This window comes from Dama dama, chromosome 13, assembly GCF_033118175.1.
Source record: "Dama dama isolate Ldn47 chromosome 13, ASM3311817v1, whole genome shotgun sequence".
NCBI classification, from domain to species: domain Eukaryota; kingdom Metazoa; phylum Chordata; class Mammalia; order Artiodactyla; family Cervidae; genus Dama; species Dama dama.
Genome location: NC_083693.1, coordinates 55,262,116 through 55,274,243, shown reverse-complemented (window position 1 = coordinate 55,274,243; position 12,128 = coordinate 55,262,116). Strand labels below are relative to the sequence as shown.

Sequence of the window (12,128 nt, the reverse complement as noted above, 5' to 3'; positions counted from 1 at the left end):
GGGGTTGCAAAGAGTCGGACATGACTGAGCAACTGAACTGAACATTAGAATGCCTAAATATATGCAGCAAACATTGACAGAACTGAAGGGAGAAATAGATTGCAATATAATAATAGGAGACTTTAATGCCCAACTTTCAACTACAGGTAGGACAGCAAAACAGCAGATCAAATAAGGAAACAGACAACTTGAACAACACTATAGACCAACCTAGCACACGTATGAACAACATTATATTCAACAATGGGGCTTCCCTGGTGGCTCAATGGTAAAGAATTTGCCTGCTAATGCAGATGAGGATTTGATCCCTGTTCCAGTAAAATCCCCTAGAGAAGGAAATGGCAACCTACTCCATCTTCTTGCCTGGAAAATCTCATGGACAAGGGAACCTGGCAGGCCACAGTCCTTGGGGTCATGAAGAGTCGGAAATGTTCCTTTTCCAAGATATGTTAGGCCAGAAAACAAGTCTTAGTAAATTTAAGAAATTTGAAATAAAGTACCTTCTCCAATTATAAATGAAACTAGAAATCAACAACAAAGAAAATAGGAAAATCTGCAAATTAATAACCAGTATTAAGTAAAAAAAAAATCCCATGGACAGAGGAGCCTGGCAGGCTAAAGTCCAGAAGGTCACAAAGAGTCAGACATGACTGAAAGGACTGAGCATGAGCACAATACCAAAACTAAGGGATGATGCAAATGGAGCACTAATTGGGAAGTTTATAGTAGTAAATGGTTGCATCAAAAAATAATCTCAAGTTGACAACCTAACTTTAGTCCTCAAGGAGCTAGGAAAATGAAGCCAAACTAAGTCCAAAGTTCAAAGAAGAGAAGAAATAATAAAGATTAGAACAAAGATAAATGAAATAGACTAGAAAGACAGCTTTTAAAAAAATTAATGAATCCAAAGTTGATTTTTTTTAAAAAGATCAACAAAATTGATAAGCCTTTGCCTAAACTCAGAAAGAAAAAAACATAAAAAAAGGACTCATAAATTAAAAATGAAATAGAAGACAGTGCCACTGATGTGACAGAATTAAACATGACCACAAGAGCTCATGGGTCCAGTGGAGAGAAAAGGCAGAGGGGTGGTTGAGGGAGGATCTGCCGCAGCTTCTGCCGCCGCTGCCACTACCATCTCTATGCTTGTGGTGTGGGAAAGGAGGTGTGAATCCTGGCCCAAGGCTGCGGTGAAGCCTCTGCGAGAAGGTTAGCGGTGGGAAGGTGAAGGCGGATATAAATAAACTCAATATTAGCGGTGGCATCTAACTGCTGCTCTAAGTGAGAGAGAGTCCAAGCCTAGTAAGAATGTCTAGCTACAGGAGAATGAAATCAGAGGACAGTGCTTAAAGTCCCAAGAGAGCTTTCTCAATCAGTCTATCCTGCTAGAACTTGAAGCACCACTCAAGACACATGGTGATATCCATGGGCAATACTACGATTTGCTTCGACTTTTTGAGTAGAGTGATGCAATCCTGCCAGAAAGCAATTACCTGTTTAATGGGGACTGTGTGCATAGGGGAAAGCAGTCATTGGAGACTATCAGCCTCTTGTTGGCTTACAAAATCAAATATCCTGAAAAATTTTTTCTTCTCAGAGGAAACCATGAATGTGCCAGCATCAATAGAATTTATGGATTTTATGATGAATGTAAAAGAAGATATTAAACCATGGAAAGCTTTCATAGCCTACTTTAACTGTTTATTGATAGCAGCCATTGCGGATGAGAAAATATTCTGCTGTCATGGAGGTTTATCACCAGATCTTCAATCCATGGAACAGATTTGGTGAATTATGCAACCAACTGGTGTACCAGATCAAGGTCGTCTTTGTGATCTTTTGTGGTCTGACCCTGATAAAGATGTCTTAAGCTGGGGTGAAAATGACAGAAGAGTGTCCACATTTGATGCAAAAGTGGTTGTAAAATTTCTCCATAAGCATACTTTGGATCTTATATGTAAAGCCCATCAAGTGGTTGAAGAAGGATATGACTTTTTTGCAAAGAGGCAGTTGGTCACTCTGTTTTCCATGCCCAATTACTGTGGAGAGTTTGACAATGCAGGTACCATGATGAGTGTGAACAAAACACATCTGATGTGTTCTTTTCAGATTTTAAAGCCTGCAGAGATGGCAACCCACTCTAGTACTCTTGCCTGGACAATCCCATGGACGGAGGAGCCTGGTAGGCTGCGGGTCCATGGGGTCGCGAAGAGTCGGGACAGGACTGAGCGACTTCACTTTCACTTTTCACTTTCATGCACTAGAGAAGGAAATGGCAACCCACTCCAGTGTTATTGCCTGGAGAATCCCAGGGACGGGGGAGTCTTGTGGGCTGCCGTCTATGGCTTCACACAGAGTTGGACACGACTGAAGCGACTTAGCAGCAGCAGCAGAGAAAAAGAAGCCAAATGCCATGAGACCCATAACACCTCCAAGGGGTATCATCACAAAGCAAACAAAGAAATAGATGTCATTTTGACACTGCTTAGTTGGGACTTGTAACATATAGTATATAACCTTCGTTTTTAAAAACTGTAAGGTGTATTGGTCAGCTTGCTCAAACAGTGTTTTGGGCCTTCTTCCTTTTCCATTTTTTACTTAAGGAATGGTATTTGCTGGTTATAACAGCATATGAAAGACTCTCCACTCCCAAGGAAAAGTGTTTTGTTTTGTTCTCTGTTCCTTTTGTAAACAACTTTAATGATGATGTAAAAGCTGTACACTTAGAACAGTGTACCCTGTCTAAGGGGTGAGTGTACAACTGATTTTTTTTTAATTCAGTAAAGCCCCTGAGTAATGTAAATGCTCCTTTTCTTTAGGATATAAAGAGCTCTAGGGTGCTCAGTCTGTACATGTTGTCATAAAATGCATACTGTTGGATACAAACCACTGTGAACTTTTTTGTTTCAAAGGGATTGGTTTTTTTTCCCTTCTCATTGTCTTATCATGTAAAACTACTTTTTATAGCTATTAACATTAGGAGTAACTTTCAACCTTGCCAGCATCACTGGTATGTATATTTAATTAAAGCACACTTTCCCCTGTGGTATACTTAAAATGACGGTTAAAGCCATTATTTTTTAAAAAATGACCATGAGACAAATATGAATAGTTATATGCCAACAAAATGGATAACCTAAAAGAAGTTGATAAATTCCTAGAAAAACACAATCTACCAAGATTAAATTATGAAGAAATAAAAAAGTCTGAACAGATCTATAACTAGTAAGGAGGTTGAAGCAGTAATCAAACCTCTTGACAAAGAAAAGTGCTGGACCAGACGGCTTCACTGGAGAATTCTACTAAACATTTAAGAATTAGCACCAATCCTCCTCAAAATTCCAAAGAATAATAGAGGAAGGAACACTTGCAAACTCATCCTATGAGGTCAGCAGTACTTTGATACTAAAACTAGATAAAAAGAGGAAACAACAGACTAACATCCCTGATAAACAATGATGAAAAAATCCTCAGCAGAATACTCCCAAATTGAATCTGACAGCACATTAAAATGATTATTTACCATGACCACGTGGGATTTTTATCTGGAACAAAGGCTGTATTTAACATATCAAAACCAATCAACACTAACAAAAAACAAAAATCACATGAGTATCTCAACTGAAATCAGAGAAAGCATTTGACAAAACTTGACACTTGATTTCATTATTTAAAAAAGACAACAAACTAAGAATAGAAGAAAGTTATTTCAACATAATGGATTTCCCAAGTGACTCAGGGGTAAAGAATCAGTCTGCTAGTGCAGGAGGCTCAGGAGACAAAGGTTCCATCCCTGGGTCAGGAGATCCCCTGGAGAAGGAAATGGCAACCACTCCACTATTCTTGTCTTGAAAATGCCATGAACAGAGGAGTCTGTAGAACTATAGTCCATGGGGTCGCAGAGAGTCATATGTGACAGAACTTACATGCACACATATCAACATAATAAAAACCATGTATAAAAACATATAGCAAACATTATAGTCAATGGTGAATACCTAAAAGCTTTTCCCTTAAGATCAGGAACACATCAAGGATGCCCACTGTCACCATTACTATTCAGCATAACATGAGGTTCCTAGTCACTTCAATTAGGCAGAAAAAATATAGGCATTCAAATTGGAAATAAAGAGGTAAAATTAACTCTTTCTGCAGATGATATTATTTTAGATGAAAATGCTAAAGGTTCCACAATGAAATTACTACAGGTAATAAACAATTTCAGCAAAGTTTCAGGATATAAAAATCAATGCACAGAAATCAGTTATATTTCTATACACTAACAATGACCAATGTAAAAAGGAAATTAAGAAAATGATTGCTCTTAGTATAGCATGAAAAAGGATAAAATAATTAGCAATAAACTTAGCTGAAGAGGTGAAAAACTTGTATACTGAAAACTGTAAGACATTTCTAAAGAAATTAAGAAGATGCAAATAAATGGAAAGACATTCATGCTTGTGAACTGGAAGACAGTATTGTTTAAATGTCCATACCACCCAAAGTGATATACAGATTCAGTTCAATCCCTATCAAAATCCCTATGGCATTTTTAACAGAAATAGGAAAAATTTAAATTCACATGAAACCACAAAAACCTTTGAAGCAATCTTGAGAAAGAAGGACAAGGTAGAAGTCTCACACTTCCTGAACTCAAAGCATACTATAGACAACTATAATTAAGTGGCATTGTCTGTGTCTCTTCACACAGTCTTCCTTCTATGCATATCTTCCTGTGTCTAAATTTCCCCTTTTTTATAAGAATACACATTGTACTAGGGTCACCCTAATGAGCTTATTTTAATTTGATTATTCTATAAATACCTCATTTCCAAATGAGGTCATATTCTGAGGTACTTGGAGTTAGGGCTTCAATTCATCTTTTCTGGAGGAGGCAATTCAGCCCATAACAATAACTTGAGAAACATAAAAATGAAAACACAACATGCTAAGGTTATGGGATGCAACAAAAGCAGTGCTCAGGACATTCAGAGCTATAGATGACCATATTAAAAAAGAACACATCTCAAATCAATAGCTTAACTTTACACCTTAGTAAATTAGAAAAAGGAGAGAAAACAAAATTAGCAGAAGGAAAGAAATATTATAGCAGAGGTGAATGAAATAGAGAATAGGGAAAATAATAGAATCAGCTAAACCAAAAGTTTGGTTCTTCAAAAATGTTTTAAAATTTTCAAAACTTTCACTACATTGACTAAGAAAAAGATAGAATATGTTATTAAAATCAGAAATGAAAGTGAAAACATCAAAACTTTAATTACATTGACTAAGAAAAAACAGATGTTAATAAAATCAGAAATGAAAGTGGGGACATTACTACTGGCCTTACAGAAACTGAAAGGATTTTAAGAGAATATTATGTATAATTATATGCCAACAAATTAAATAATTTAGATGAAGTGAACGTATTCATCAAAATATACACATTACCAAAATTTACTCTAGAATAGAAAATCTCAACAGACCCATAACAAGTAAACAAATTGAATCTGTAATTAAAATCAATCCAATAAAACAAGTTCAAGACCAGATGGCTTCACAGGTGAATTCTACCAAATATTTAAAGAATTAACAATGATTCAACTCAAACTTTTCCCAAAAATAGGGAGGAGAAAATACTTCCTAATACATTTTATGAGACCAAAATTTCCTTGATACTAAAGCCAGAAAAAGATATCACAAAAAAAGTACAGACCAATATCCTTTATGATGCAAATATACTAGCAAACTAAATTCAAAAGCATATTAAAAGGAGAAAGCACCATGAACAAACAGAATTTATCCCAGGAATAAAAAGGTGTTAAGACATGATAGAATCAATCCATATAGTACATTCATATTAATATGACAAAGGAAAAATACCTACATGATTATCTTAATAGATGTAGAAAAAGCACCTGACAAAATTCCACATCATTTCATGTTAAAGCACTCAGCAAAATAGGAATAGAAGGAACACTTCCTTAACATGATAAAAAGCACATATGAAAATTTCACAGGTAACATATTCATGTCAGGAACAAGAGAAGGACACCTAATTTCATCACTGCTATTCAGCATTGTACTGGAATTCCTAGAGAGAGCAATTATGTAAGAAAGAAACAAAAGTTCTCCAAATTGGGAGAAAAATAAAACTATTTCTATTTGCAAGTGACATGATTCTATGTAGGAAAAAAAAAATCCACCGAAAAATTAATATATAAATTCAGCAGAGTTGCAGGTTACAGGATCAAAATACAAAAATCAGTGGTGTTTCCATATACCAGCAGTGAATTATCCAAATAGGAAATTTTTAAAAATCCACTTACTACAGCATCCAAAATAATAAAAGACCTAGTAATAAATTTAATCAAGGAAGTGAAAGGTGTGCATACTAAAGACTACAATGAAATGATGAAAGAAACTAAAGACATAGTTAAATGGAAAGGCATCCCATATTCATAGATCATAAGATTTAATATTGGTAAAATGGCACTTCTGTCCAAAGTCATCTGCAGATTCAAAGCAATCCCTATCAAAATTCCAGTGGCCTTTCTTGCATAAATCAGTAAGCTGATCCTCAAGTTCATATGGAATTGCAAGGGGCCTCAAATAGTCAAGGCAATTTTGGAAAAGAGAAAGTTGGAGAAATGTGTTCTGATGTCAAAGCCTTCAAAGCTAGATTAATTAAATAGTGAGGTTGGGGCATAAGGAGAGACATACTGACCAGTGGAAAGAGTAGAGAATCCAGAAAGAAACCCAAGTATCTATGGCCAATTGATTTTCAATAAGCGTTCCAGACCATTTAATGGGGAAAGAATAGTCTTTCAACTCTTGGACTTCATCAAGATTAAAAACTTGTGCATCAAAGGATATTATCAAGAAAGTAAAAAATGGAAGAAACATTTGCAAATCATATATCTAATAGAGCTTAATATTCAAAATGTATAAAGAACCCTTACAATTTAATAACAAAAATACAAACAGTCCAATTAAAAAATGAGCAATGGGCTTTAACAGACTTTTTTTTTTTAAAGAAGACATACAAATGGCCAATAATCACATGAAAAGATGACCAACTTCATCGGTCATTGAGGAAAAGCAAATCAAAGCCACTGTGCGATACCACTTCACATCCTCTGGGACTAGGATGGCTATAATTTTTTTCAAATGGAAAATAACAAAGTTTGGAGAGGAATATAGAGGCATATATATGTATACTTAGGTTCCAGTAATATATAAAGTATTCAGAATGAATTCAGGCAAACGTTACTTCACTTCTGTGCCAGAATTTCCTCATTTGTGAGTGTGAAAGTGTTAGTCGCTCAGTTGTGTCTGACCCTTTGCAACCCTGTGTAGCCTGCAAGGCTCTTCTATCCACGGGATTTCCCAGGCAAGAATACTGAAATGGTTTGCCATTTCCTTCTCCAGAGTATCTTCCAGACCCAGGGATCGAACCCAGTTCTCTTGCATTGCAGGCAGATTCTTTACCATCTGAGTTACCAGGGAAGCCCAAAATGTATCTGAGAGTAAGTAACAGCTTTTCTAGGAATTATTTTTTAATTTATATTCATTATAAACAGCCCTGTGTGTGTGCTGCGCTCAGTCACATCTGACACTTGGCGATCCTCCTCATTTGTAAGATGAGACTATTTTCAGGACTTCCTTCATGGTCAAATGCTTAAGAACCTGCCTGCCAATGCAGGGGACTCGGATTTCATCCTTAGTCCCATAAGACCCCACATGCTGCAGAACAACCAAGCCCACGTGCCTAGAGCCTGTGTTCCACCACAAGATAAGTCACTGCAATGAGAAGCCCAAGCACAGGGATATTGTGAATGAGACAGTGGTTTGTAAAAATCTTAGCCTAGCGCCTTGCATAAGTAAGTTTTACATGAATATTGTAATTATCGTAATTGTTACAATTTGCTAGGCAGGCTGACTATGGCCTGAAGGTTGCAGATTGGCCCTTCACTCTTCTAGAATCTCCCTGCTTTCCCTCTGGTCTATTCTCTTATTATTTTTTTTTCTAATTTGCTGTGAACCAAAATATTAGATGTCCATCCTATCAACCTTTCTAGAATTGGGTGTAAAATCAGTTCTAAGTGAAGGCCTGGGAAGCTTCCAGGAGCAAGTAAAAGGATTTCTGCATGTTGATGACTCATAGGTCATAACTCTACATTCACAGTTACCTCTTAAGTAATAGACCTCTGTAAATAAATGGCCTCTAAGTGTTGTTCTTATCATATCACAATAATACATTGAAAAAAGATTGCCAAATAATTATTTTGTTCATACAGCCCAGTTGAAGTTCCTTGAAACTTAGAGCTGCTCTGTTAGGTGATAGAATAATCCAATGCATCAGAACCTAGGATCTGTCCTAAATAACATGTTGCTTTGGTATAAAGTGTAAACTATATTTATAGTGTAAACTATAAATCACTGAGGACTTAGAGCAGTGATACTCAGACCTGCAGATTTTAAAGCACCTTTCATCTGCACACAGCATTTCTTTAATATTTCTGCAAGAGAATACTTGAGAGTAATATAGGTCTTTTGAATCGTTCGAGAGTTGAAATCTCTTCTACTGGTCAAGATTTCTTAATCTGGTGTCCACAGAGCATTCTTCCCAACTTCCCACACTATTCCATGGATGGGCTCTATGTATGCCAAATTCTGCATTTGTATGTCTATGGGTATATAGAGTGTGTTTTGACATCTAAAGAAGAGTCTCTAGCCTACAATGTCTATGTATCTTTAGGGAATGGTATTTGTAAATGTGGCTCCAGTCACAGTACATTGAATACCATGGGATTATATTGCATTTTCTAGTCAGAAACTGATGAAGATAAACTTTAGACTTGAGGAAAACAGAATCTTTCAAACTGAGAAATACTATAATTTTAAAGCATAGCTCTTGGTTCCTAAACTTTTTCCCAAACTGTGGTTGACACTGCCAGTTGTTTCTTAATATTTTCCCCATAATGGTATATATATATATATATATATATATTTTTTTTTTTTTTTTTTTTCTAGACACATTGTCACCCAGCAAAATACTACCTTTCCCAACCTCCCTCATACTTAGGCATAGCCCTTGTGGCCAAGTTCTAACCAATGAGATTTATGTAATTTCGAGGGTTTTCTTTACCCTTTTTACTTTTCTTCCTCTCTGCAGCCCTGAGCTTTATTTTGGCTTACAATTGTGTCATTATCTGAGGGCAAAATAAAATTTCTATCTCATTTAAGTCACTATTATTTTGGCCTTGAACAGTAGCTGATCCTATGGCGCAATACAAAAGCTTTATTCCAAAAAGACATTGAAGAAATTGTCAGATACTTAAGTTCAGTATCTATTTTTTAATCTTTATTGAATTTGATACAATATTGTTTGTTTTATGTTTTGGCCCCAAGGCGTATGGCATCCTGGCTCCCCAATCAGGGATGGAAACCTTACCCCCCTTCATTGAAAGTCTTAATAAGTGGACCATCAGGGAAGTCCCTTCAGTAAGTATTTTAAGGTTCCTAAAAGCTTAATTTCTAGTCACTTGGCAAACTGATAAATCCATAATTTAGCTATGTAGTTCTCAACCAAGATCAAGTAAATAAATCAATAATTAAAAAATATAAACTTGATACTTTAGCAGTTTTGCTCTAATATCAGGACATTACACCATTATGTAAAATAATAATAGAAAGAGTAATGTGATGGATTGTGTCCAAGGAATCTGAAATAGTAGTCAAGTAAATCTTGCTTTTCCCAGTGCTAACCTCCCAGGGTTCCAGTACTGGCCATGGGCAAATTTGGCTGCAGCTAAGAGCTACGCCCCATAATCAGAGCTCTGAGCATAGTGGGTACTTGTTGACTGTGGTTACCACTGGCTGACTCCTAAGCTCCACAATGTTCTTATACCCAGGTCCTATCTTCTCAGCTTATCTAGAAGTATAGGATTAGACCACCTGTGATATCAGGTCTTGCTTTTTTTACTCAAAGAAATCTGTTCTAATGCAGAGAGGTTAAAAAAAGATAGCAATTTTCTAAAAGGGTATTTGGAGAGAGTCTGGGAGTCTTCTGACTGAATCCTTGGGATCCTGAAAGGTTGAGGTCTGAGTGAGACCTCAAACTTGCATCTACCTCCTCAGGTTAAAATATTCATAGATTAAGATATTTATGAAAAAAAAAAAGATATTAATGGAAACATGAATGATGTTAAAAGGCTGTCTTTAAATCTTGACCTGGGAGTACTGCTGTATTTCCTGGGGAAGGGAAAAATTTACTTACATTGCAACATGGTGTGATCTCTTTCATTAGATTATATACTCCAGAGGGGATTTTAACTGTAATATTGCCAGAGCATAATGCTGACATGTAGAAAACTCTCAATGAATCAATGTAGAATTTGCTTCCCTGTGTGCTTTGGGATTTAATTGTATGTAATAATCTAAAAAAATTATTTAATTGAAGAAAATTATCTACTTATATACAAAATTAATTTTGGTAGCATTTAATTATTTTAGGTTTCAGTATGACCAAAGGTAATTTGGTCTGTGATTAACATTTAAATCTATAATTCCATGGCTCTTAGAAGAAGGAATCCTGGAATTGAATCCAGCTATACCAATAACTTATGGTGTGATCTTGGGAAACTTAGTTTCCTCAATGGAAAATGAGGGAAATATTTTCTCTGAGCTCTGAAATTCTGATTTTAGTGCTTAGTATATAATAGGTTCTCAGTATTTACTGAATGAGTAAGTGATTCTATGTTATACTTAGGGCCTCATATTTAACTAGCAATAAACTGAAACATTGCTTAAAAGCTTTTACTATAACTAAATAGCAAATATTTCTGAAAACGATTTCTTGGTAAGCATTTCAAACTAGGTAATTTTAATCAAATATGAGAAAATCTGTTTTTGCATATCTGACCACAGAAGTAATAAGTCTCTCCAATTGCTCACTGTCATTATTATCAGCTTTTAATAGCTCAACTTAAGAAATAAAGACAAAATATAAAACCAATTACTGTATTTTGTACATTTAATTGGAAATCATATATATTAAGTTGAACCTTGTTACATATACTGATATTCAATGGCCTTCAAAAATAGCAATTTTATATGGTTCAAACTGAATATATTTAGTACTGAATACCGTGTTTAAGAAATAATATGACAATAAGGGTTTCAAAGCTTCTCCTCCTTTTTAGGCCTATCACTTCCTGCCTGTTAGGGGTGTGGCAAGTATTTTCCTAAACTTTGAGAATCTTGTCTCTCCTACATAGCATCAACTTGTGGTTTAAAACTAGTATATAAGTCATAGTATTTTTGTTTTGCTAACTCTCCTAAAAGGCTAGTATGAATAATCAATCGCTTCATAGAGAGAATATACTGGGAGTTCCTTAATGTTCCTTGATTATTTAGGTCAGTGGTTCACCAACTTTAACATACATAATAATCATTGGAGAACTTATTCAAACACAGTTTTCTGAGCCCTATACCACAGATTGTGATTCAGTAGGTCAGGATTGGAACATGAATCTGCTTTTGTTACATACACATTACACGGATGCTCATGGATATTAGGTATAGAAGCGACTTACTTGTATTAAGGCCTTTTTTTTCCCCTTTGGTCTTTCAGCAAATAAAACTCAAGTTAATGAGGTATGAGATAAATTCCCTTAAGCCAAAATCACTTCTTAGAAAAATACTACATTAACTCAATTGTAAGATAACCATAAATTGGATTTATTTTGACTTAGTTTTTGTCAATTTCAGTCCTACAGTTTCAGGACAACTAACTGCAAGGAATGTAGTCACCTGTTCCTTCTTTAGAACTGCACTGTGCTCTGGCTTTCCAGGGGGCAAGGGTCGCCGGGGCCCTGCCGATGGAGTTCTAGGCCAGGGTCACTTTTTTTTACTTGCGTTATCAGAGGCAGAGCGTCCAGCTTGACAAACTCTGCAGAAGGCTCCCGATAGGGAAACCCGTGAGCGCCAATCTAGGAGACCAAACCGACCCGCTGCGGTCGACCAACCCAACCCCGGGGTCCCTGGGTCCTCCTCGGAGCCCAGGGAGACAGGAGTGGGGAGAGGGAGCCCCTGAAGGAGAGCCACAGGCAGGTCTCAACCCG

The 12,128-nt window shown here is 36.2% G+C and overlaps 1 pseudogene; it reads left to right on the top strand.

Annotated features, from left to right (window-relative positions):
* The first annotated feature begins 1,058 nt into the window (after positions 1 to 1,058).
* On the top strand, positions 1,059 to 11,950 carry LOC133068037 (serine/threonine-protein phosphatase alpha-2 isoform-like; annotated as a pseudogene).
* Positions 11,951 to 12,128: the final 178 nt, after the last annotated feature.